Consider the following 26,622-nt stretch of genomic DNA (forward strand, 5'->3'; position numbering starts at 1 on the left):
ATGTGCCTTTTGAGAAAGTCCTTCCCAGAAGGCAACAGCAAAATTCTTCACAGAGATGGCACGAGTTACCTCAGTCATCTGAAAGCATTGAATGTTGCTATTGCTGGACCTTTGGTGGTTGTTTGAGGAGGTAGGGAGACGAAGGCATCTGCCCACAGAAGGGTTGGGAGAGTGCGTGCTGTCATCTGGGAGGCTGTGTGTGCATGGGTGGGTGTGGGCACCATCTCTGGGATGGTGGAGCTGGAGGCTGGAGAGGCAAGCTCAGAGCTCGGAAGCGTGGGTCCAGTAGGTTGTGGGTGCGTGGCCAGTGGGCAGTGCCCAGTGATGCCAGGCTCCAGTGCCAGGGGTCTGCAGGGAGCCCCCTCCCTGAGGCAGGCTGTGTGGCTGGTGCACTGCTCCCTGCTGGGCCAGGCCAAGCCAGGCACCTGGGCTGGACTCAAAGTGAGAAAGGGGTTGTCCCAGGTTGGGAGCGAGGGCTCCCCGTCCTTCTCATTTGGGTCTGCCCTCCATTTTTCCCCTGGCTGGCCGGCTCCCTTTCCCTCCCCCTTCCTCGACCAGTGTCGTTTCGGTGCCCACTGACCCCCCTCCCTGTGGCTCACCCGCTTCCGTAGTGTGTGTTGAGCCACTTCCACCCACCAGCTGGCATCAGCTGTGGTGTTGTGTTGAGGCCGGCAGTGACAGTGCAGGTGTTGCTGCAGTGGGCAGCGTAGGCATTGATTGGTGGTGAGAGGAGAAAGGAGGGAAGGGTTGCTATGCTGTCTTGTGCCAGGGTGAGAGCCGAGACAGCAACTGGGATGGGGAGCCAGCCGCTGCCGGCAGAGGGCTGCGCGAGTGCGTGAGAGAGCGAACGTTCAGGATCCGGGCCCAGGGGAAAGGTCAACCTCGTCCCCCGCCCTGCATGGCTGTCTGCAGGTGAGTACCGTGGTGATACTGCACCGTACTGCCGTGCATGTGTGTTGGAGGGCCCCTGGCTGTCCTCCCACCTCCGTGGTGGCAAACTGCAGTCACTGCACTGCTTCCCCCTCGTCCTGGAAGGGGCCTTGGGCTGTCCTAGCTGCGGCAGCCATGTCAGAGTCCAATACTCTCTGACCAGGTTCTTTTAGATACTGCGCACATGTGGAGAGTGCAATGTTTTATATAAAAGTTTATTTTGAAGGTATTTGATGTTACACAAATTATTTAGCAGATTGATTCAACGATGTACTGAAATCACAATACAAGTGTACACTTAGACAGTTCAATCACAATACCAACGCGATTGCCAATCACTGGTGTCTATTATATGCTCACTGTCACGACGCTGGGAGTCCCCAGGCACTGGGAAGGACTCTGTGGGTTGAAGCCAGCTCAAGCCCGTTGCTCTCTTCAAAATTCCTTTGTTAGTAGTTGAGGTCTTCTCCTCTGTGTTGGGCTGAGCTATCTCAGGTACACATTTACACCTGGTCCAGTTAACAGCTATAGCTGCTTACCTAAAACAAAGGTCACCCTCCAGTGCCCTTTGTGTTGAGATAAAGTCAGTTCTCTGTGCAACAGCAAGGCTTACAAGCTGCATCCTACATTATTCCTGAACTTGATGGAGCACCTCGCCCTCTGAGCCACCTTCTCCCATTGCAGGGGTTATTGGTCAGTCACAGGCTGGTAGGCGCTTGCCCACTGACTCTGCCTTGTCTGGGGCCTCCTCTGGGAGTTGAAGCGCGAGGGGCGGGTGCGCGCCTGCCCCATCTCCATCCAACTGTGACCTCAGATCAGACATGGTGGCCCACTGAATTTAAGCATATTAGTCAGTGGAGCAAAAGAAACTAAGCAGGATTCCCTCAGTAATGGCGAGTGAAGAGGGAAGAGCCCAACACCGAGTCCCTGCCTTGTGGTGGGGCGCGGTAAATGTGGCGTACAGAAGCCCCCATCCCCGACACCACTCTCAGGGGGCCCAAGTCCTTCTGATTGAGGCCCAGCCCATGGATGGTGTCAAGCCAGTAGTGGGGCGCCAGGACTGGGGCTTCTGGGAGTCGGGTTGCTTGGGAATGCAGCCCAAAGCAGGTGGTAAACTCCATCTAAGGCTAAATACCAGCACAAGACCGACAGTCAACAAGTACCATAAGGGAAAGTTGAAAAGAACTTTGAAGAGAGAGTTCAAGAGGGTATGAAACCGTTAAGAGGTAAACAGGTGGGGTCCATGCAGTCCAGCCGGAGGATTCCACCCGGCAGGCTCGGTCGGCCTGCACCCGTCTCAGCAGATCCCCGCCTCCACCTCCCCTCCCACCCCTCGCAGGGGCAGGCCAGGGAACACCACCCAGCCAGCTGCCGGCCCCCGTCGGGCGCATTTCCCCCGTGGTGGTGTGCCGCGACCGGCTCCGGGTTGGCTGGGAAGGCCCGGTGGGCAGGTGGCTCGCCACCGCGTGGTGGCAAGTGTTACAGCCCCCGGGCAGCAACTCTCACCAAATCCCGGGGCCGAGGGAGAGGACCACCGCCATGCCTTCCCCCATGGCAGCTTCCCAGATGCCGTCGCTGGCGGCGCCGCCGCTTTTCTCCCCACCCCTGCTCGTGGCTGAGCTGGGATCCCAAGGCGGAGGCAGAGCCAAGGGCGCACCACCGGCCCGTCTTGCTCGCTCCGTTGAGGAGGTGGAGCATGAGCATCCATGCTAGCACCTGAAAGATGATGAACTATGCCTGGGCAGGGCGAAGCCAGAGGAAACTCTGGTGGAGGTCCGTAGCGGTCCTGACGTGCAAATTGGTCATCTGACCCGACCGTAAGGGTGAAAGACTAATCGAACCATCTAGTAGCTGGTTCCCTCAGGACAGCTGGCACTCGCGGGCGGCAGTTTTACCCGGTAAAGCGAATGATTAGAGGTACACATTTACACCTGGTCCAGTTAACAGCTATAGCTGCTTACCTAAAACAAAGGTCACCCTCCAGTGCCCTTTGTGTTGAGATAAAGTCAGTTCTCTGTGCAACAGCAAGGCTTACAAGCTGCATCCTACATTATTCCTGAACTTGATGGAGCACCTCGCCCTCTGAGCCACCTTCTCCCATTGCAGGGGTTATTGGTCAGTCACAGGCTGGTAGGCGCTTGCCCACTGACTCTGCCTTGTCTGGGGCCTCCTCTGGGAGTTGAAGCGCGAGGGGCGGGTGCGCGCCTGCCCCATCTCCACCCAATTGTGACCTCAGATCAGACATGGTGGCCCACTGAATTTAAGCATATTAGTCAGTGGAGCAAAAGAAACTAAGCAGGATTCCCTCAGTAATGGTGAGTGAAGAGGGAAGAGCCCAGTACCGAGTCCCCACCTTGGGGTGGGGTGCAGGAAATGTGGCGTACAGAAGCCCCCATCCCCGACGCCACTCTCGGGGGGGCCCAAGTCCTTCTGATCAAGGCCCAGCCCGTGGACGGTGTGAGGCCGGTAGCAGTGCACCAGGACCGGGGCTTCTCGGAGTTGGGTTGCTTGGGAATGCAGCCCAAAGAACGTGGTAAACTCCATCTAAGGCTAAATATCAGCACGAGATCGATAGTCAACATGTACTGTAACGGAAAGTTGAAAAGGACTTTGAAGAGAGAGTTCAAGAGGGCGTGAAACCATTAAGAGGTAAATGGGTGGGGTCTGCGCAGTCCGCCCAGAGGATTCAACCCGGCAGGCTTGGTCGGCCGGCTCGGGTCTCTGCAGATCCTCGCCTCTGCCTCCCCTCCCACCCCTCGTGGGGGCAGGCCAGGGAACACCACCCAGCCAGCTGCCGGCCCTGTCGGGCACATTTCCCCCGTGGCGGTGCGCCGCGACCGGCGGTGCGCCGCGACCGGCTCTGGGTCAGCTGGGAAGGCCCAGTGGGCAGGTGGCTTGCCACCACGTGGCAGCGAGTGTTACAGCCCCCAGGCAGCAGCTCTCGTCAAATCCTGGGGCCGAGGGAGAGGACCACCGCCATGCCTTCCCCCATGGCAGCTTCCCAGATGCCGTCGCTGGCGGCGCCGCCGCTTTTCTCCCCACCCCTGCTCGTGGCTGAGCTGGGATCCCAAGGCGGAGGCAGAGCCAAGGGCGCACCACCGGCCCGTCTTGCTCGCTCCGTTGAGGAGGTGGAGCACGAGTGTCCATGCTAGGACCCGAAAGATGGTGAACTATGCCTGGGCAGGGTGAAGCCAGAGGAAACTCTGGTGGAGATCCATAGTGGTCCTGACGTGCAAATCGGTCGTCCGACCCGGGTATAGGGGCGAAAGACTAATCGAACCATCTAGTAGCTGGTCCCCTCCAAAGTTTCCCTCGGAATACCTGGCGCTTGCGGGCGGCAGTTTTACCCAGTAAAGCGAATGATTAGAGTTCTTGGGGCTGGAACGATCTCTACCTATTCTCAAACTTTCAATGGGTAAGATGCCCAGCTCGCTGGCGTGGAGCTGGGTCGTGGAATGCAAGTGCTTAGTGGGCCACTTTTGGTAAGCAGAACTGGCGCTGCGGGATGAACTGCACGCCGGGTTAAGGCACCCGATGCCGACCCTCATCAGACCCCAGAAAAGGTGTTGGTTGATAGAGACAGCAGGACGGTGGCCATGGAACTCGGAACCCGCTAAGGAGTGTGTAACAACCCACCTGCCAAATCAACTAGCCCTGAAAATGGATGGCGCTGGAGCATCGGGCCCATACCTGGCCGTCGCCGGCAATGCGAAGCTGCGTGGGCTACGCCGCGACGAGTAGGAGGGCCGCTGCGGTGCGCCTTGAAGCCTGGGGCACAGGCCCGGATGGAGCCGCCACAGGTGCAGATCTTGATGGTAGTAGTATTGTCCAAAAAGCGGATTCGTTGCCCAGTGTGCAATAAGCCAATAATTACACACTCAGGAGAGACATTTGCTTCTTTATTGCAGAGTTGCACAAGCCTGGGTGCTCGGTGGTTTCCCACAAATCAAGCACACCCCCACAGCTTTTCAAGTAGCATTTATACAAACAACTTGCAAGGTTTGCAACTTTCCCTTTTACACTGGCGGGTTAGTGATTTACATACAATTATAATTTTGCTGACACACCATTTTACTACTATGCATGCTCAGGGGAGGGGTCTTCACCTGGGCACGGGTCTTTTGGACCTGTGGGCCTGATTTTTTGTATCATAATGAGGACAGTTCAGTTAGGGATACATGGACCTCCAATTCTTTTGCCAAATTGGCAATACAAACCTAGAAATAAAACATTTGGATTTAATGTTTCTTTTAGGGCTTTAGCAGTTCCAGGATGCCCTTGATTAAAGAATGCTTCTTTTCAGAAAATAGAGAGAGAAGTTATCCTAATCTGCCTAGTTTAAACAGTATGAACATTCTTTCTGAGCTCCCAGGGTTGTCTTGTAACAGTAGCAAATATTCAAACGAGAGCTTTGAAGGCCCAAGTGGAGCAGGGTTCCATGTGAACAGCAGTTGAACATGGGTCAGTCGGTCCTAAGCGATAGGCGAGCGCTGTTCCGAAGGGACGGGCGGTGGCATCCATTGCCTCCAGCTGATTGAAAGGGAGTCGGGTTCAGATCCCCAAATCCAGAGTGGTGGAGAGGGGCGCTGCAAGGCATCCAGTGCAGTAACGCAACCGATTTTGGAGAAGCTGGCGGAAGCCCCAGGGAGAGTTCTCTTTTCTTTGTGAAGGGCCGGGCACCCTGGAGTGAGTTTGCCCCCAGAGAGGGGCCCGTACCTTGGAAAGCGGTCACGGTTCCAGTGGTGTCCGGTGAGCTCTCACTGGCCTGTGAAAATCTGGGGGAGAAGGTGTAAATCTTGCGCTGGGCCATACCCATATCCGCAGCAGGTCTCCAAGGTGACCAGCCTCTGGCATGTTGGAACAATGTAGGTAAGGGAAGTCGGCAAGCCGGATCGGTAACTTCGGGATAAGGATTGGCTCTAAAGGCTGGGTCGGTCGGGCTGGGGCGTGAAGCACGGCTGGGTGTATGCCGTGGCTGGACAAGGCGCTGTGCACCTGACCGGTGCCCCCCACCCCCCAGGTGGGTGGGGGTGGTGGCGGCAACTCTGGATGCACAGCAGGCCCTACCCGTGGATCACCCCAGCTGTGGCAGGCACTGCCCGCCCCCTCCCTCCACTCCCAGCCGCCCCCCCCACACACACACCTATTCACGGGGGCTGGGGGTGTCCCGATGCACACACAGCTGCCAGTGATGGGGCAGGGGGAGCCAGGGTCCCCAGGCCAGCACCCCGCCTCAGCCGGCGCCTAGCAGCTGACTTAGAACTGGTGCGGACCAGGGGAATCCGACTGTTTAATTAAAATAAAGCATCGCAAAGGCTTGCAGCGGGTGTTGATGCAATGTGATTTCTGCCCAGTGCTCTGAATGTCAAAGTGAAGAAATTCAATGAAGTGCGGGTAAACAGCAGGATTAAGTATAACTCTCTTAAGACGGGACCATAGTTACTAACTGGGCTTAGCTGCAGAGGCTACACCTCCTCGTGGTCCTGCTGGATGCCCATCTCTGGGTGACCAAGTCAGCCTCTGCCCCAGTGTGATCGTGGAATTATAGTTACTTCCTACCCTACCGACCGGCTTCACCGACCACTTGGTAGTATTCGAGGTGAAACTAAATTGATCTGACCACGATTTATACATTCGTGTGTCCAAAGCCCCTGGCCTAAGGGCTATCTAAAGGCACACCAGTTGAACTTGGGGACTGGTTCTTCTGGTTGTATCCCGAACCCCCATAGACACCATGTACAGCCCAATAAAATCATGGGCTGTTAATTTCGTCTCGGTGGCCACTCAGACCGGGGAGTTTCCCCGTGACGCCGCGAGTGTTATTCCAGCAGTAATAACAACTAATGAGTTGGCCTACCACCTACCAAATTTGACATTTTATAACTCGGATTATGTCTGTTGGGGAGGGATTTATCCCGAACCACCCTATGATTGCGTAAAAGATCTGCCGGAGGTTTATGAGGTGCTGGCACCTATCGGATCACCTCCCGTGACCGGTACTGAAGAGGTGCCAGAGGAGGACGTGGTAGATAGTGTGCCAACATCTCCCTCTGGGCCCGCAATCCCTGCTCTGACTGTGGCAAGTCCCATTCTTGACACGAGGGGGAATGACTGGTGTGAGTACATCAATCGTGAAGGTCTCCAATGAACATCCGGCATGTCCATGCTGTGGTGTCAAGATGGCAAAAATGGCGGTGCTAATTCACCACCTTCAGAGAGCCCACGGTCGGCAACGAATTCTGTTCTCGTGCTCCCGATGTGGGAGGACGAATGAGAAACATCACAGTATAGCCTGCCACTTCCCAAGATGCCAGGGGGCTCCAGCTGAACGTGAAGAGGAGGTCCCAGAGGGCCCCAGCGGCTTCCTGTGTGAAGAATATAACCGAGAGTTCAAGACCAAAAGCAGCCTCTCTCAGCACAAAAGGCTTGTGCATCCACTGCTTAGGAACAAGGAGAGGATTGAGTCGTCTCGTCCAAAGGGAAAAGGAATCCGAGGCATGCATAAGAGCTGCTGGACTGAAGAGGAGACGGTGCTATTGATAGAGTTTGAAGAAATACAAGAACGAGCGCTTTGTGAACAAGCTGATCAGGGAGCATTTGCCCACAAAAATGGCAAAGCAGATCAGCGATAAGAGACGCCAGCTTGCGGCAGGTGCTAAGACATCAGCATCACCAAGGAAAGCAGAACATCAGTGTGAAGGGGACGAACCAGCTGAGAAGGAAAGGATTGAGTTGATAAAGACAGAATATAGAAGGATTATTGCAGAGAGAATACGAGTGGGAACCCTTTCCCCCAGTCTGAAGGTTGCCTTTGAGGAGGTCCTGGAGGGTGCTAAAGACGCCCGGAATGTCATCAAGGGACCAATGGAAGAGTGGTTGGCACAGCTGGTGGGACATGCCAGAGTAGCTAAATTGAAACAACTGAGAAAGCACCAGGCTGGACCCACGCCCAAGAAGGTGGAGAAGTGGATGAAGACCAGGGCAGTGAAACGGGGCCAGTACCTGAGATACCAGCAGCTCTTCGAGATGGATCGTAAGAAGCTGGCTGGTATCATCTTGGATAACATCGAAGCACTTAAGAGCCCCCTTCCAATGGATGAACTTTATAACTCATTCAGAAAGAAGTGGGAAGAAGGTGGCCCCTTTCTCAGTCTGGGTGCTTTCCATAGTGCGGGGGCGGCGGACAATTCTGCTTTTAAGATGATTTCCCCAGCGGAAGTCCAGAAGAACATGGCCGAGATGACTAAGAACTTGGCCCCCGGGCCTGATGGCTTAAGCCTGAGGGACATCCTAAAGAAGGACCCTCAGGGCAGTCAACTAGCCGATTTGTTCAATCTGTGGCTTTTGGCCGGGAAGATCCCTGATGAGATCAAGGAGTGCAGAACGATCTTGCTACCCAAATGCACAGATCCTGGGACGATAGGAGATATTAACAACTGGCGACCCATTACCATTGGGTCGATTATTTTGTGACTGTTTTCCCGGATCTTAACAACACGGCTACGAAAAGCATGTCCAATTAACAGCCGCCAAAGAGGGTTTATTGCAGCCCCGGGCTGTGCGGAAAATCTCAAGCTCGTCCAGATGTTGATCAAATAGGTGAAAAAAGAACATAAATTGCTTGGGGTCGTCTTTGTGGACCTGGCAAAAGCCTTTGATTCGGTCCACCATCGACACATCTTCCAGGTCCTCAGGCAAAAAGATGTCGATGGGCATATCATCGACATCATTGCTGAAATGTACAACAGTGCGACACGGCTGGAGGTTGGAGGAACCCACTCGGAGAAGGTTAAGATCCTCACCGGTGTGAAGCAAGGCGACCCGAGGTCCCCAGTTCTCTTTAACCTATCAATGGATCCACTACTATGTCGATTAGAAGATGGTAAAGAAGGGTTTAGGTACAAGAACAGCTCTCTGTCAACATTGGCATTCGCGGATGATCTTGTGCTGCTGAGCAACTCGTGTGATCGTATGCAAAAGAATATTCAAGTGGTGGAAGAATTTTGCTATCAAACCGGGCTGAAGGTGCATGCAGCGAAATGACATGGGTTTTTCATAAGGCCCACGAAAGACTCTTATACAATTAATAACTGCAACCCATGGACGACTGATGGAGCTCAATTACATCTAATTGAGCCTGGCAGCTCTGAAAAATATTTGGGCCTGGGAGTTGACCTTTGGATTGGTGTCTCCCAACCAGAGCTGCAGGAAAAGCTGGGCACATGGGTGAACAACGTTGGAGAAACCCCATTAAAGCGACTTCAGAAGGTTGAGATCTTGAAAGTGTACGCAGTCCCACGGTTGCTATATGCGGCTGATCATGCCGGAGCGAACGCCTCATACCTCCATTCCTTGGACCTTGCAATAAGATCAGCAGTGAAGGGCTGGCTTCACTTACCACCCAGTAGGTGTGACGCCATCCTGTATTCCAGCACAAAGGATGGCAGTCTCGGAATTGCACGGCTGGCGAGCCAAATTCCAAACATTCAGGCTCGTCGGCTGCATCGTATCGCCCAATCTTCTGATACCATCACTAGAACAATTGTTCTGGAAGAGGGGATCCAGAAGGAGTTGGAAAAGGTGCGGATCACCGCGGGAGGAAAGGCCGATAAAGTACCATCAATCGGGGAAGAACTCCCCATGAGAATTCCGACCGTACTGGACGGGAGCGAGACGACGTCTGAATGGGAAGTACCATCTCCCCGGGTCATCTATCCTATTCCTAGCAAGTGGAGGAAAAGAGAGTTAGAAAATTGGGCCAATCTGAAAGCACAGGGCCACGGTATTAAGAACTTTGAGAAAGATAATATCAGTAATGATTGGCTCGTACATTATCGGGGCATTCCCCACAGGAAGCTATTAACAGCGATACAGCTGCGTGCCAGTGTCTATCCCACTAGGGAGTATTTGGCACGTGGGCTGGGAGAAGGGGCACCAAAGGGATGCCGGCATTGTCCTGCAGAATGGGAGACTTGTTCACATATTATTGGCTACTGCCCTGCAGTCCAGGATGCCCGGATTAAAAGGAATAGCATCTTTTGTGGACTGCTGGTTGGAGAAGCTAAGAAACAGGGTTGGGAGATCTACATAGAGCCCAACCTCAGAGATAACAACAACGAGCTTCTTAAGCCAGATTTGGTGGTGGTTAAGGAAGGCCGGGCGAAAGTAGTGGACGTTACAGTCCGCTACGAGAGCGGATTGTCATCTCTGGGGGACGCAGCGGCAGAGAAAGTCCGAAAGTATCAACATCTTGTAGAACAAGTGAGAGAACTGACAAAAGCTGGAGAGGTGGAGTTCCTGGGTTTCCCAATTGGCGCTCGCAGGAAGTGGCATAAGGCAAACGACAGTTTCCTCGCCGACCTTGGACTTTCCAGTAGCCGCCAATTAAGGATAGCGAGGCTCTTCTCTCGGAGAGCTCTCCTATCCTCAGTAGACATAATTCACATCTTTAGCAGTAAAGGTAAAGATGTTTAATGTTTTCTACTAACCAATATAGGACTTACTAATCCAAAGTCCTTCTTTGGAAGGCAACAGTAAAATTCTTCACACAGACGACATGGGCTGGCTCAGTCTTCTCTCTTGCTGAATTTTGCTCTTGCCCAGCTCCCTTGTGGTCGAGCTTGTACGTAGGGACGTAACATCTCGTCTCCAGATGACCACCACTTAATTGACTTGGGCGGACGGGCCACCTCTCAATCCCAACCCGGAAAAGGTGCCATAGTATCTATGGTTCATTAAATCGCCAAATGCCTCGTCATCTAATTAGTGACGCGCATGAATGGATGAACGAGATTCCCACTGTCCCTACCTACTATCCAGCGAAACCACAGCCAAGGGAACGGGCTTGGCGGAATCAGCGGGGAAAGAAGACCCTGTTGAGCTTGACTCTGGTCTGGCGCTGTGAAGAGACATGAGAGGTGTAGAATAAGTGGGAGGCCCCATGCACATGCAGCCCATGCCATGGCCTGTCTGCCAGCGAAATGCCACTAGTATTACTGGGTACTGCCCTGCAGTCCAGGATGCCCTGATCCAGAGGCATAGCATCTTGTGTGGTATGCTGGCAGAAGAGGCAGAAAGACTGGGGTGGGGGATGTTCTCAGAAGGCAACCTTATGGAGAACAACAACAAGCTCTTCAGGCCAGACTGGGCTGTGGTTAAGGGGTCTCAGGCAAAAGCAGTGGATGTTACTGTTCCTTATCAAAGCAGGTCATCATCTTCAGGTGACGCAGTAGCAGAAGAAGTCCAGAAGTACCAGCATCTAGAGGAAGAGATGAAGGAGTGTTGGGGACCAAGATTGAATGATGCTGTGTAAGACAGCAGAGAATCTCTAAGGCACAAAGTAATGATCTGGTAACTATGATTTGTGGCCAGAATGTGCGCACGTGAATTGCCAGTGATCATGTGCCTTCCTGCCTGTGTCAGCAGTCACAGTGTGCCTTCCTGCCTACGTGTCAGCAGTTGCGGTGGGCCTGTCCTGCTGGACTGTCCTGCCCACCTGCTAGGCATCAGAAGACGTCTTCTACCTATCACAGGATGCCACAATGCCAAGGAGATACTTGCAGGAGTGGCTGAGCCTGATGGCTATATAACCAGCCATTGTGTTTTCAATAAAGGCTTTTTGCACTACCCTTCTTGAGGTCCGTGTCGTCGTATGCCACAAAGGAGGTGACAAGAACAGAAGAGGCTGAGTCCCCAGGCTTGCCAGTCAGCACTCACAGGAAGTGGTAGAAAGGCAATGACAGATTCCTTGTGGACCCTGGACTCTCCAGTGGCCATCTGAAGAGGATGGTGAAGCTCTTCTCACACAGGGCTCTCCTTTCCTCTGTGGAGATCTTTACCAGCAAAGGTAAGAATGTTTACTTCTTTAACTGGTATTAATATTTGTGCGACTTTGGTGTAAAAAAGTCCTTCTTCGAAGGCAAGAGCAAAATTCTCCACCACCCAGATGACAATGTGTGCTTGCTCAGTCTTCTGTACCATGGAATCTTGCTATGGCCTGGCTCCTTTGTGGTCGAGCCTAGTAGGTATGGGACATGGGATCTGGTCCCCACATGAGCACCACTGAATTTGACACGGGCGGACAGGCTGCCTACCAAGCCCAATCCAGAAGAGGTGCCAGAGAAATTCTCTGTGGTTCATTAATAGCCAAATGCCTCATCATCTAAGCAGTGATGCGCATGAATGCGTGAAGGAGGTTCCCCACAGTCCCGACCTACTGTCTCTCCACCTCTGGGAGATGGTGGCCCCTAGGGCTCGGTCTGAGGCAGCTGCTTCTCCAAGGAAAGGCCAGCTGGGATCCGGGTGGACTAGGAGCAGGACTCCAGTCAAGGCCCATTTCAGTTCCACAGAGGGTGCTTGTGCTTCTGGTGGCCCCCAAAAGCAAGCTCTCTGCCAGCGGAGAGCTGTTCTCCGAGCTGCAGGAGGAAGAGCCTGCTTCGAGAACTGCCCACGGAAGGTAACAAAGGCAAAAAGTAGCAGGGGGCTGCAAGGTCAGGAGGGCACAGGGCAGTTATGCCCAAACACAGTCCTCAAGCAATTCCTTCAGCACATCGTTGACAACATGCTGGCAAGTGGCTGGCACATTGCAGAGGCTAACGGCATCCCCAGGTACTCCTCGCGGCTTTAGGTGGTGCAGAAAGCCCTTTTGCATTCCTCCTCCTTATGGGTTTGGAGCCAAGTCTTTTCCCTCTTGCAGGTCCAGCTTTAGGAAGCAGCGAGTCCCCTGGGGCATGCTCTGCAAAGCTCTGTGAAGAGAGACAGCAGGTGCCAGTTCTTCATACACATATACATATGTAGTCCCGGGGGGAGGGGGAAGGGGGGCAGGGGAGCTGGGAGGACAGGTGAACCCATGCTCCAGATGGTTCTCCTCCAGGGCTGTTAACCCAGCCCATGGTGAGGTAGAGATGCACCCAAAGGGCACTTCCTGCCCCGGCCTGAGGGCCAGGGCATGGTCATAGAGGCAGGAGAGTTTCTGCACCCTTCTTGCTGAAGGCATCCACACAGCTGCTGCACTCCCCTAGGAGCATTGCCAGGGGGTGCAGCAGAGGTTTGGTCTTGGCACCTGGGGGAGTCACAGCTGCAGGCTGTGGCACTGGTGGCAGCTGCAGCCAGGCAGGCACCTTGGTGCTGAGGGCACCACGAGGATGCAGGGTTGCTGTGCCTTCCTCCATGGGCTCCTCCTTTGCGAGTGCTAAGGGGCAGGGGTGGGGAAAAGCATGGCTGAGCTCCCCCAAGGGCCCCCCTGCACTCTCAGGTGCCTCTCCACAGCAAGAGGCAGGCTGAGAGCTGCCTCAGGCTCTGGGCAGGAGCCACCCTGGCCATTCTTCCCACCCTGCTGCCCCAGCCAGCTTCCTCCTTTGTAGTGCAGAGACAGCAGCTGACTGACTCCCCTGCCAGAGCTCCAGCAAGGCAAGCTGGGTGGTGCCAAGAGGCCCTCTTCAGAGTGCAGGAATGCTCAGGCAAGGCAGCATGACACACCCCAGCCAAGGTCCCTCAGGGAGTGCAAACAGCACTTGAGCACCACAGCTGGAGCACACAGCCCCAAGACAGAGTGCTCAGGCATAGCCTGACAGGCCCAAGCTGAGTATTAAGAGAGCCCCTGGGCAGAGGGAGTGGCTGGAGACCCCAGGAGAGGCTGTTCAGAACAATGAAGGCTTCCAAGGAAGGCCTCTTAGGGCACTGAGGGCCTTGGCTGTCTCCAGCTAATCCCTGGCTAGGGGAAAAGGTCAGCAAGGAATGAGCAAGGAAAGAAGAGCGAGCCTGTTGAGCTTGATTCTGGTTTGGCACTGCAGAGAGACATAGGAAGTGTGGAGGAAGCGGGAGGCCCTGTAGAAATGTGGAATATGTGGCCCTGTGGAAATGTGGAATATGAAAATTTGACCAATGAAATGCTACTATGGCGATTTGCCACCCCACACACACTGCCCCAGTGAGGCTGGGGACAAGCCCCCAAGGGGCTCTCACTTGTACAGCCAAGATCCCAGGGTGTGCTGGGCATGACCTGCTCTGAGGGAAGCGTCAGGTGGGCAGTTGGAATGGGATGGTACAGCTGTCAACCGGTAACATGGATGTCCTAAGGCAAGCTGAGGGAGGCCAGAAGCTTGCTTGTTCTTGTTCTTCAGCACAAATTTGGACTGTAAAAGTGAGGTCTCCTGATCCTTGTGGGTTTGGGAGTTTTAAGCAGGGGGTGTGCTGGGGGGCTGGGGGGGCCTGGCCCTGCATTCCTCCAACACACACAAGAAAACCCCACCAGCCAGCAAAGAAACAACCACCACCACAAACAGAACAATATGATCCCCAAAAGGAGCAAACAGACGCCCCCGAAAGGACCAAAGCACACAGGCAGCAAGGAAGAAGAGGAAACTCTCCAAGGAATGGGAAAGGGTTTGGTGGTGGGTGGGAGGTGCAGGCTGGCTGGTAGTGGCTGGCCCACTGGGTCCACCTTGGCAGTGGCCAGCCCAGCCACGTGGGCCTTGGAGGCTGCCTTTGTGGTGGCGAAGGGAGTCTGCTGGCTCTGGGGGTCTCAGTGGAGTGAGCAGGTTGACGCGGCTCCGATGGGTCTTGGAGGGCTGAGCAGGTTGACGTGGCTGTGGGTGGCCAGCCTCAGGGTGGCGAGGAGGTCTTCCTCGAGGAGCCCCACGTCTGAGGAAGGCCTGGTGCTGCTTGTGGTGTGTGAGCCTTCCGAGCGCAGGGCGGTCCAATGAGAAAAGGGGTGCCCTGTGCGGCTCTGCCCAGTCACCAGCGGCTTGAGGGCCTTGTTCATGGGACCCTGCCACAGGGAGCAGAGCGGTGACAGTGCTCCAGCTGGAGCAGCAAGCTCCCATGGCTGCTGATCCACACCTGCATGCAACGCCTGCTGAGGTGTTCTGGGACATGTTGTAGAGGCCTCTCGGTGGGCCGGTGCTTCCCTGTTTCCCTGTCGCAGGGAGCGTGGGGGGTGCTGGTGTTGAGCCTCGAGTGGGCACCTCTTGCAGACGATGGCCCACACCCACACGCCATGCCCGCTGCAGGTTGCCTCCTTGGTGGCCACGCTGGGCAGGTGAGTTGGCTCAGGATTTGCCTGATCGATGAGGCCATTTGGGTCACATTGGAGAGGGCCCCCAGCAGGTCAGCTCTTCTGTGCTCCCCGTCATAGGGCGCGCCGCGGTGTCTGATGTTCAGGCGGGGGGGGTCTCCTCTCCAGTGCGCGTCCCGTCGTGTGCGAGGTGCTGCCCGCTGGAGCAGCAAAGGAGGTGTGTGCTCTCTATCCCCCTTTCCTCGGGCTTCTTCACGGAACCTGGCTCTGCGAGGCCAAGTAGCCCTGAGTTCCCAGGCATCCAAAAAACCTGCGCGAGGTGTTGGCGATGGTCTCAGCCCCAGGTCGTCGGGTGCCAGCTGCAAGCAGCCATTGGCAGGGTGGTGAACGAGAAGGGGTGAGTGGGTGCCACCCACCCCTGGGTGTGCTTCAGGGGCACTGTGTGCGCAGAAGGGGGGTGTCCGCCTCTCCCTCCTAGAGCTGCTGGACCCCCACCTGCCACAGATCGTGCCACCCAGCTGTTCCTCGGTTGGGGGACCATGGCTCCTCGAGGTCACTTTCTCCTCTAGCATGTCCGTTGCTCCCAAAAAGGGATCATGTGCAGAGAGGGTTCACCCATCCGCCTGCACGCACAATGTTCTGCTGGTCTTGGAGGGAGGGTCATCCCCAGTCGGTTCCATGGGTGCGCCGCCATCTCGCATGAGGTGCCACACGCCAAAAGCTGTGCAGCAGCCCTCGCTCCTTCCCCCTGGGGCGCAGTGGTGGGGAAGGCCAGCAGGGCCACTGTGATTTGTGCTGCTCCCGTCTCTCAGTGAGGGGGTGCCGCTGCCCCCGCCAAGTTGTTCACCCCCTGGCCATGGCATGGCCTAACCCCCTCCCACAGGTGGAGGGGAAAAGCAGCGCGGCTTGCTGCTGGGGTGGGCTGGTGCACCCGGTTGACCCTGCCAGGAGCATATGCCTGTCTCAAAGATTAAGCCATGCATGTCTAAGTACCCCTTCTGCTGCAGACAATCTGCAGCCTGAGCCCATGGCTTTGATGCCGTGGTGATAATCCCCTGGTACTCAGGTTAGCACTCACCACTCTGCTCACACCAGAGGCACAGAGCCTGCCCTGGGAAGATCTGGGCAAGCTTGCCCACATCTCCTAGCCACTGGCTCTGGCACAGCCAGCCAGCCAGCTCCAAGGCCTCCCATGGCAGTGGCACATTGCCAGGCCTTGGGTTGGATGAGTCCCCCTTGGCACAAGTGAAGCTCCCCATTGTACACACGCTCGCCGGTGGAGGGGCTGCCATGCTGAGCCCACAGCAGTCAGCTCACAGCTGCCCTGTGCAGGGCTGAGGCTCTCACACAGAGCCAAGCAGGCAGAAGTGCTGTGGGTGGCTCAGCTGCCCGTGCAACTAGGTGGGTGAATAGCTGCAGCAAAGCAAAAGCAAGCAGCAGCTGGTTGCCAGCAAAGGTTCAGCTCACAGGCTGTGATCCCTCCCAAGCATGGCTAGCCTGCATCTTTCTGCATGTGTCTTCCCTGGGCCCTGCTCTCACCTGGGGAACTGGCAGCAGTGACAGCTTTCCTTCTGCCTGTGTGGAATGCACTCTGGTCATCTCAGAGCTCCCGGTCCTGCCAAGAGCAGTCAGCACAAACCCAGCAGCTCTGCAGTCCTTCACTTGGGGCTCCATGGAGGGCTGTGAAGGAAGAGACAGTGTGAACACCAGAGAACTGTCCTCTCTTCCTCTGGCAAGTGGCACTGCCTGATTGTTCAGGCAGTTAGAGAGGGGGGCCTTGGCCTCTACTCTGCCCCTGCCCCCGGTATCCCTGGATCTCTTACAAATTCAGTGCCATGAACCCAGCCTTAGGCAAAAAGGATGCACTTTCCCTGTTTAGAGGCTGGCATCCGTCTTGCCTGAGATGTCAAAGCGGAGATGCAAAGACAGTCCAAGATGCAGAAGTTACACGTTGCTGTTGTTAAGTGTTATCTGATAGGATGAGGGTTTTGTTGCTGTTCACTTTGTGTCCTTTTATACCTGGGGCTTCTAGGAGAGCCCACAGAAATAAACGCCCTGAAAGTGGCAAGTTTTTCCCCAGTAAGGGACTGAGCTATCATCCTTGCACTGGCCCCTGCAGGTAATGCCGTGGTCCTGAACTCACAGCACAAGCCTCTCACTTAGGCCTGCAGTCAGTGTAGGCTATGAAATCAATTGAAGTGTTGCTTATTTTTCCCTGCAGGAGCCAAGCAGCCCAGTCAGCCTTCACTCAATGGGAAGACTTACACCAAGGCTTCACTTGCTCCCATGGTCTGAGAGAAGGACCCTGAGACTGCAGATACTGTCCCAACAGAAAGCGCTGGCTGGCCCCTCTGCTCCAACCACACCAAACTCACCCTGGCAGTGCAGGTCCCAGGCACCCACCCTCAACCCACCAAATGCTAATCCTCTTGGTGTCAGCCGAGAGGTGCCCACTGCCTCAGCCCCTGCTCCCACCTTTGGCTGAGGGTGTTGCCACAGTCATCAGCCACTGAGCCAGGCTGGGCTGTGCTTCTTGGGCTCTGTGCTGCTGCCCTGTGCCTTTTCTTTTGGGAAGGCCAAGGCAGGGGCAGGTTGGAGGGAAAACACTTGGTTGTCGACTGGGGGAGGGGTCCCTACTGTTTCAGCACATGAGTGTCAAGCAGAAATAAAACACAGGTGAGGCCATGAGGGAGCTCAGGATCTCAGCCACAAGAGATGTCACGTCATGGTAGGTAAGGGGATTCCAGCTAAGGGCAATGTGTTTGGGAGAGTGACTGTGAAGCCACTTCTGTCAGGCTGTTCATCTACAACGAGCCAGTACCCCTAAGCCCTATCCCATACCCTAAGCCCTGCCACTACCCTGTAACCTCTTCCCCACGAACAGTCACAACCTAAACCCCTCACTGCTAAACTGAAGCTGGAACCCATTACCCCTTATCTAATCTCAAGATCCCCACTAAACTCTGGATCTCATGCCCTGGGTCCCGTCTGTCAAATGTTAGGCAATACCATGGCTCACATTCTGAAGCCTCATCCCTAACTTCAAGCATAAATCCTTTGCCAAAAAGCTACCTCATACACTATTCAACGACAAGAAACCTTCAATGAAACAGGGAACCTGCTACTAAGGCTTTCCCAAAACAATAACTCTCCTCCTTAACACTAACAAGAGAGATCTAATGCCTACGCGAATCCTGCACACTAACCACAGAGTACAAAGCATCACCTGATGCCAAAGCCTAATTCATAAGGGTTATACTTACACTTGTAAACACTAATAACATTCCTAAAACCCAGAGCCTTGCACCCACCCTCAAAGGCAAGTTCGAAGACGTTTGATCCCTGGGAGACGGAGGATCGGCAGTGGCTATGAGGAGTGAAAAGAGGTGGAGATGAGAGGAGAGACAAGAGGCAGGTGAAAGAGAGCAACAGGTGAAGGTGCGAGGGCTGGGCCAAAGGTTGTGAGGTCACTTGCGCTGCAGGAAGCTGCTTGGTAAGGAGCATTAGTCAGGCATTGTGAGGTCCTCAAGGGAAGTTCAGGGACATGCCAGGAGGGCAGAGAGGTATTGGCGGGGAGCTGACCCCAACGCCAAGCCCTACATTGAGCCAGCAGCCAAAAGCTTTCCCTGATCCCACTCAGCACAAAGCCCAAAGCCTGCACACGTGCCTGAAGCCTAAGGCCAAACTTGCTCTGGCGCAGCCCCTAAGCACCCAGCCTTCTTGTAAGCCGAGCTGGAAGGGGTTGGGGGCCTGGGAGGCAGAAGAAGAGCAGGACATGTAGGGTCCTGGAGTGCAGGGGCGTGGAGCTGAGAGGGCAGAGGCAGGCAAGAGGCAGGTGGCGGTGAAGGTGTGAGGGCTGCGCTGTAGATTGTGAGGTCACTTGTGCTGCAGCAATGTGATTGGTGAGGAGGATGAGGTAGGCATTGTCAGGTGCTTGTGGGAAAATCAAGGGCATGCCAGGAGGGCCGCAGGTGGTTAAGGTGGCAGAGGCAGAGGCAGGTTGGAGGGAGAGCGCTTGGGTGCTGATGAGGAGGTGCTCTGTGTTGCCTCAGCGCAGCATGCAGGAGCTGGAGGCAGGCGCGGGAGGACAGGAAGGGCTGCCAGGTGGCAGCCAGGAGAGAGGACCTGTTTTGGGCAGGTAAGGGGCCTTCCTGTACTCTTGCTGCAGCTGGGACAGGGTCCAGAAGATCCTGGGTGGGAGGCTCCGACCCCATGCCTAAGCACTAACCTGAGGCCCTCACCTGTGCGGGAGGCACACACCAGTGTGCTCCTGGGGCAGAGCCAGGCCTCGTGAAAACACATGAAGGGCCAGAAGAGAGGAGGCCGCTCTATGTCCTTGTTGCACAAACACACCAGGAAAACTGCCCCAGGTCTTTTGGCACAGACCCAGCCCCTCGCATCACCCATTCCCAGGGCTGGCTGTATATGCTAGGGCTGTGGGGAGGACATTTGCTACGTGGCCAGCTCCATCCTCCTGCTGGGTTCATTTTCTGAACTGTGGGGACTGCCCCGAGGGCAAGGGGGTGTTTCTCCCACCCTCAGCCTCCAGGCCTGAGCCATCTCTGCCACATCCCAGGCTCCCAGAGTGGCACCTCCATTGCACCCATGGATCTCCAGCCTGCAGGGACCTTGCACATATGCCATAGTCTTCTCTCCAGCCCTGTCTCTACCCACATCTTTTATAGCTCCTGACTGCTGGAGCAGAAAAGCCCACCACTGCCTGACGGCATTCTGGACTTGCCACTTCTTCAACTCCTATTCACCTGGAACCCCAGCTCCTTCCCAGCACAGCTGCATTCCAGGCACTTGGCCCTAGCCAGTCCTGCTTCAGGGAGTGATTCCAAATTCCTGAGGCAGGAATTTGCAGCTGCCTTGCTTGAAAGAAGTGAGGTGCCCACCAGCCCACTGCTGCAGCCTGTCAAGTTCCCTCTGAAGAGCAGCATCACTAAGGCCAATGAGTGCACTCAGGGCCCTAAGAGAAGCCTCCCCTCCCAGCAAGGTGTGTCCTCAGTCTTACCTAGGTCTGGCTTCAGGGGCTTGCTGGAGAGGGACAGAATTGCTGTGGGTAGGTATATCTCATGGCATACAGACTTCAAACAGGCATGGGGATGTGGGAAAGGCACCTGGCATCAGAGACTTATGGCATTGTGGGCAGGTTCCAGCTGCCTACGAGATGCCCCAGAGGCCAGGCAGGCTTGGGGAGGAAAGGTCTGAGGCATTCCTGGAGAGCCCTGCAGGGCCACATGGGCTCTGGGGACAGGGTGCAAGCTGCCTGCAGGGAGCCCCACAGGGCTGGGCAGGCTTTGGGGGAAGGGTCTGAGCTAGCCCCAGAGAGCTCCACAGTGCCTGCCAGGCTCAGCGGGGAAGGCTGCAAGCTGGCTCGAGGGAGCCACAAAGGGATGGGCAGCACTGCTTGCGGGTGGGCAGGGGTCACTCAGGTGCTTCACGCTGAGCAGGGGGTCAGCACAGTGGGCACATCCGAGCCATTGGCAAGGCTGGCCACACAGGAGGAATCGCAGGGGCAAGGCCCTGCACACTTGCAGGCCAGGCCCCATGCTGCTCTGCCCAGGGCCTGAGATGGCCCAAGGGAACTCGCAGGGAGCAGGGAGGCCCACTTGCTCCCTAAGGAACTGGCAGCTGGGAACCAAGGCTCATTACATGGCTGGCAGCGCAGGGGCCTCTCCAGCCGGGGCCCAGTCCAGCAGTACCCAAGAAAGTTTTGTCAGGCAGACCCAGAGGTGCTAGCTGTTAAAGAATAGTGAACTGAAACTGTCTAGAGGTAGCCGCTTAGCACAACTTCTGTAAAACTTGCTTAGCATGAGGAGCTAAATTTGCTGAAGCCTTAGGCCGCACTTAGATAAAATAATGAACTTTTACTTAGTCCAGTAAAAAAAGGGCCTCAGAGCTGGTTCAAGCTGGGAACATAAGGAAGCTACAAGCAGTCTGCATTCCTGCGTCTCACACTCGGAAAGGGAGGATGTCAAGGCTTTGAAATAAGACCAGTGCAGGGCATTAAGACCTTGAGGGACAAAGCCTCAGCTCACTGCTGGGGCAGTGTTAATTGTTATGATTTAGAATCACCTCCTCCTTCTCAGGACCTTGAGAGACAACAGTAAGACCCAACAAGAAACCAAGGTACAACTGTCAGCAGAAACCACAACAGTAAAGATAAGGGAGAAAAACAGCCTGCCTAGGAACAACAATGAGAGCCAATAAGGAGCAGGAGACCCCAGACCTAAAAATTACTATTGGTCTGAACTACTGCATGAGGGGTGGGAAACTTAATTTGAAAAAAGCTACAGCTGCCCAGGGATTTCTTTGTTTGGGGTCCCTCTTCGGAGGCACCCAGCTCGAGCTGTAATTACTGCACGCACATCATTAAAATTTAATTATTTAATTGGCTTTGATTTGGCTCTGAACTTTTCTGTGGGAACCTAGGGTCGGGCCCTGTTATGGTGGCTGACAAGCCTAATTTCCATAACAGTTGCCAGGTTCAACCAAGAGGCCAAGTCTTCAGGCAATTTCGTGGTGACGAGGCAGAGCTGAGGCCTAGCCAGCAAGTCAAGGAAGGATCAGGACCACTGATGGTAAGCAGGGTCAGACCCAGTCCACAGTGACAAGGTAGGTCTGCAGTCCAGCTGGAACGACAGGCCACGGGCCAGATCAGCAAAGTTCATGGCCAGCCATAGGCATGGCTGTGATGGAGCTGCACACATATACTCCTCCAACAGCATTCAGACAGGCACTGAAGATCCCGGCCTGAGCTTCAGGGGAGCTCCTGGGCACATAGGCACAAACTTGCTTCAAGAAAGAGCTACCTGCCTGGTCATCTCATTAGTGGCACACCTGAAGGAATGCACAAGAGTCCTACTGTGCCTACTACTATGGCAGACAAGCTTGAGCCTGAGCTGGAGGAAGAAGGCAGGTATGCAGAAAAGCACTGCATTAGGAGAAATGCTCTGAGAGTTCCTGGGACTTCTGTCAGAGCCCTGAGTGCACTGAGAAGCCCGAATGGCCCTGAGCAGGGGACCCAGACCATCCACCCACCCCATGTGCCTCCCCACCACCCATTCATCATCACCTGCTTGCTTGCTTGTGTTCCCTTCTCTCCCTGGCCCCAGCTGTTCCTAAACTTTGTGGCCAGCACATTGTTGTTGGGGGCAGAGGAAGAATCCCTGACCACAGGCTGACCAGCACCCCCACTGCATCTGCCCCCAACACTGCACAGGCACACAGTGCCCGCAGCAGGGCCGTCCCACCAGGATTCACAAGCTCTTTCTGGGGGCTCAGGGAAGCAGATTCTGTGCACGTCACCTGTTTCAGCTGACATCTGCCCCCCACCATCCCTGGCCCACATCCCACCACCACCCTGGACACCCTGCAGACCAAGCTCTCTGGGAGGCCTGTTTATTGCCAAGGTCAAGGGTGGGGGGAGGCAGCTGGTGTCGCTTAAGGGAAGGCAAAATAAAAACCAGCAACTGGGACCCCACATCTTCCCCCACCTCTTTGCCCTACCATACAGGGAAGGGCACACCAGCCCAGCAAATGGGAGCTCTGAGGTCTGAGGGGCCCCAGGGCAGAGTGCAGCACAGTGCAGCATGGCATGGAGACGATGTTGAGCCTGCTCTGGCCTGCCCACCAGCACTGGGGAAAATGGCCACCTGGCTGCAGCTGAGGTTGAGGCAGGATGGCAGCACTACCTGGACCTTGGAGGGACACCCGGTCTACCTGGCAGGGTGACCCCACATTTACCCTGTGCCCACATGAGTGCCCTCCCGAGGGCCAGCCAACACCAGGAGAAACAACTTCCAGGGAACCACGGGGGCCATGGGGGGAGAGCAACAGCAGGTCTACCCCACAGCAGGGCAGAGTGAGCATCTCTCACATGCACCCACCCTGGGATGGGAGAGCAAAACCACATCTACCTCACAGCCTGCCCCATGGGGAAAGACATGTCAGAGCCAGACCCAGCAACCTGCTGCCACTGTCATCACCCAGAATCAGTCATGCCCAACACACACTGGGAACTTAGCAGCAGAAGGCAGAGCCCCTTGGGGGCTTGCCCCAACCTCACTGGGCCAGTGGAAAAGAAAAAAGCAAACACAAAACAGGACAGTGCTATTGTACTGGTGCCCAGGCCACAGCAGGGCCTCAGCAGGGCCTCTTGCTTCCTCTGTGCCTCCTATGTCTCTTTACAGTGCCAAACTACAGTCAAGTTCAACAGGCTCTTTCTTCTTTCCTTGCTCATTCCACCAGACCTTTCCCCCTAGCCAAGGACTAGCTGGAAACACCCAGCACCCCAAAGGCACTAAGAGGCCTCACCTGGGGCCTTCACCTGCTCCCTCTGACCAGGGGCTCTATCAATGCTCAGCTTGGGGCTTTCAGGCTATGCCTGAGCTCTGTCTTAGGGCTGTGTGCTCCAGCTCTGGTGCTCAAGTGCTGCTTGGCCTCCCTGAGGGACTTTGCATGGGGCCTGTTATACTGCCCTGCCTGAGGATCCCTGGGCTCTCAGGAGAACCTCTTGGCACCACCCTGCTCTGCTCACCTGGCTGTGCTGCTGTGGGACTTTGCCCACTTGCTGAGCTCACTGTCTGGCCTGGGTTGTGGGCCCTAGCCCCTCCCCCTTGACTGCTGGCTTGCCTTCCCTGAGGGTGGAGCCCTGCTTCTGCTGCTCCCTAAGGGTTAGCTCAGGCCCCCTCAAGCCCTCAGCTGAGCACCAGGAGGCCTGGCCTTGGGGAGTTGCTTTGGGGCCAGTCCCCAGAGCAGTCCTGCAGACTGCCTTCCCCAGGGACTTGGGAGTCCTCCAGGAGGCTGGGCTCAGCATGCAGAGGCACCTCACAGCCCTGAAAGCTCTGTTGCCTTCCCCTGTGCCCACAGCATCCCTTGATCCCCAGCTCCCTGAACCCTTTCCTGAGCACTGAGCAAGGCTATGGGGGCTCCTCAGTATGCTGACCCCAGTGCTCCCTGCTTCCTCAGAGCCCTTCCCAACACACATCAGCTGCACAGCAGTCATCTCCTGGCTCTTCAGGATGGCCCAAGAAGGGGTGTCCCCCTGTATGGAGCACAGGAACCTTACTCTCCAGACCCTGAGGACCTCTTTGTGTCTTGTCAGTGGGCAGCTGGGGCTGAGCTTGCCTTGCTAGAGCAAGGTCCCCCAAGTGTCAAGACCATACCTCTCCGGGACCTCCCTGGCAATGCTCCTAGGTGAGTACAGTGACTGTGTGGATCTCTTCAGAAAGAAAGATGCAGAAACCCTACCACCCTGTTGCCTCTATGGCTGTCCTGAGGACTTCATGCCAGGGAAGGAATTGTCCTTTGGGGGCATCTCTACCTCATCATGCCCTGAGATAACAGCCCTTGAGGGGAACCATCTGGAGCACAGGTTCACCTGTCCTTCTAACCCCTTCCCCCCTGGGTGGGGGTGGGGGCAAGGGAGGGGCTATACTTTTTTCTTCTCTCTCACTTTTTTTTCTTTTAATGTGGGGGCAGGGGAGAAGGAAGGATGTCCCTGTGTAGATTACAGGGGGCTGAATGACGTGAGAGTAAAGAACTGGCACCCCCTGTCTCTCTTCACAGAGCTCCCTGAATGTCCCAGGGGACTTGCTAGTGCACAAAGCTGGACCTGCAAGAGGGAAAAGACTTGGCTCCAAACCCATAAGGAGGAGGAATGCAAAAGGGCCTTCTGCACCACCTAAAGCCGCGAGGAGTACCTGGGGATGCCGTTAGCCTCTGCAATGTGCCAGCCACTTTCCCAGCATGCAACCGAAATTTGGATGCAGCCCTTGTGTGTGAACTCTCTGCGCCTTTTCCTTGGAGACACTTCCTCGCTGCCACAGCAGAGGAGGAGCTTCTTGCAGAAGCAACACGTCGTCTTCTGCCAATTTGGCAGGATTTGCTGTGCCACAGCAAGTGACCTGCTCTTGGCACCCCATGGTGCTGGCACAGCATCGTCCCAGCACAGCCTCCCCTAGCCTGTGAGAAGGGCATGGCTGCCTGCACTGAGGCTCAACAGGCTCTTCTTTCCCTGCCGATTCTGCCAAGCCCAGTCCCTTGATGCATTCATGCACATCACTAATTAGATGATGAGGCATTTGGCTATTTAATGAACTGAGTGGGCTTGGTAAGCAGCCCACCTGCCCATGTCACATTTGGTGAAGCGTCTTTTGGGAACTTGGTCTCCTGTCCCACCCATGTTCAGCCTCGACCACAAGGGAGCTGGGCAATAGCAAAACTCAGTAGTACAGAAGACTGAGCAGACTCATGTCGTCTGTGGGAAGAATTTCACTGTTGCCTTCCAAGGACTTTGAACAACAAAGTCACATACAATGCTTGCCAATTTAAATTAAAACTGTCTTACCTTTGCTGGCAAAAATGCAGAGCATGTCAACAGCGGAGAGGAGAGGAGAGGAGAGCCCTCCGACTGAAGAGGCTTCACGTGGCTGCCAGAGAGTCCAAGGTTGGTAAGGAACCCATCATTGCCTTTCTACCACTTCCCACGAGCGCCTGCTGGGATACCCCGGGGACTCCAGTTCTTCTGCTCTTGTCATACTCCTTCCTTGTTCCCCCAGGTGCTGACATTTCTGCACTTTTTCCACTGCTGTGTCACCTAGAGACCACAACAGACTTTCATAGTGAGCAGTTATGAGAGACCCCTTAACTTTAAAAAAAAAAGAAAAAAAAATCCCACTTGAACAGCTCATTGTGACTACCCTTGAGGCTGGGCTCTAGAAACACTGCCCACCACAGTCTTTTCGCTTCTGCTGCCAGCATGCCACACAAGACACTATGCCTTCAGATCCAGGCATCCTGGACTGCAAGGCAGTATCCAGAGATACGGGAACAGACTTCCCACTCTGCAGCACAGTGCCTGCACCCCTTTGGCACCCCTGCCCCCAGCCCCCGTGCATTTTCAAAGTTCTTAGTTCCACAGCCTTGAGAGCTCCGACTGGCCCAGTTTTCTCACTCTCCTTCTCCGCTTGCTAGGAACAGGAGAGATCACTCTGGGACAGGGAATTTCCCATTTGGATGCAACCACCAGGCTGCCCACCCTGGGACAGCAACAACAGGTCTGCCCGGGGCCAGCACTCGGGCGGACGCCTTTCCTGGAAGAACGGCTGCTGGGACCGGAGCGGGTGAGCAGCACCACGTCCATCCCATGGGCAAAGATACGTTGGAGGCCGACACGTGGACCTACCCCTGCCATCTCCTGCTGGCGTGCAGACTTTGGCCACTGCTCACGCCACTGCTGCCTTTGCAGGCCACCAGGTGAACCCGAGCTGGGGGAAGGGGGAAATAAGATGGGACCCAGACCCCCCTGCTCATGCGAGGAGGGGTCTCCTGTTCCTGTCCCCCCAGCCACCCCCGCTGTCACCACCACTGGCAGCATGGGGAGAGGGGGTCTGGCCCTGGAGGAATTGAAGGCGGGGAAGAGCCACTGGAGCCGGGTCAACTGGTTCACCCCTCCGAGACTCCCAGAGCCGGTAGACCCTCTGGCCACCGCAAAGGCAGCCTCCCAGGCCCAGGTGCACGGGCCAGCCAAGGTGGACCCGCTGGGCCGGCCGCTACCAGGCCAGTCTGCCGTGTGCCCCCCCGCCCCCCAACGCTTGTATGCTTTACTTGTTTGTTTGTTTGTGGGGAAGGGGTTCTGCTTGCTGATACCCCACGCCCTGACCTCCTCG

General features: G+C 55.5%; 1 long non-coding RNA gene across 1 annotated transcript; it reads right to left on the reverse strand.

The window, feature by feature from the left end:
- Positions 1-16,543: 16,543 nt before the first annotated feature.
- On the reverse strand, positions 16,544-26,199 carry LOC135326016 (uncharacterized). Its single transcript, XR_010386698.1, has 3 exons — positions 26,139-26,199; positions 25,302-25,550; positions 16,544-16,624 (listed from the first exon to the last, which is right to left on the reverse strand). It is a non-coding gene; the product is annotated as an uncharacterized LOC135326016 (long non-coding RNA).
- Positions 26,200-26,622: the final 423 nt, after the last annotated feature.

This window comes from Dromaius novaehollandiae, unplaced genomic scaffold (assembly GCF_036370855.1).
Source record: "Dromaius novaehollandiae isolate bDroNov1 unplaced genomic scaffold, bDroNov1.hap1 HAP1_SCAFFOLD_95, whole genome shotgun sequence".
NCBI lineage: Eukaryota > Metazoa > Chordata > Aves > Casuariiformes > Dromaiidae > Dromaius > Dromaius novaehollandiae.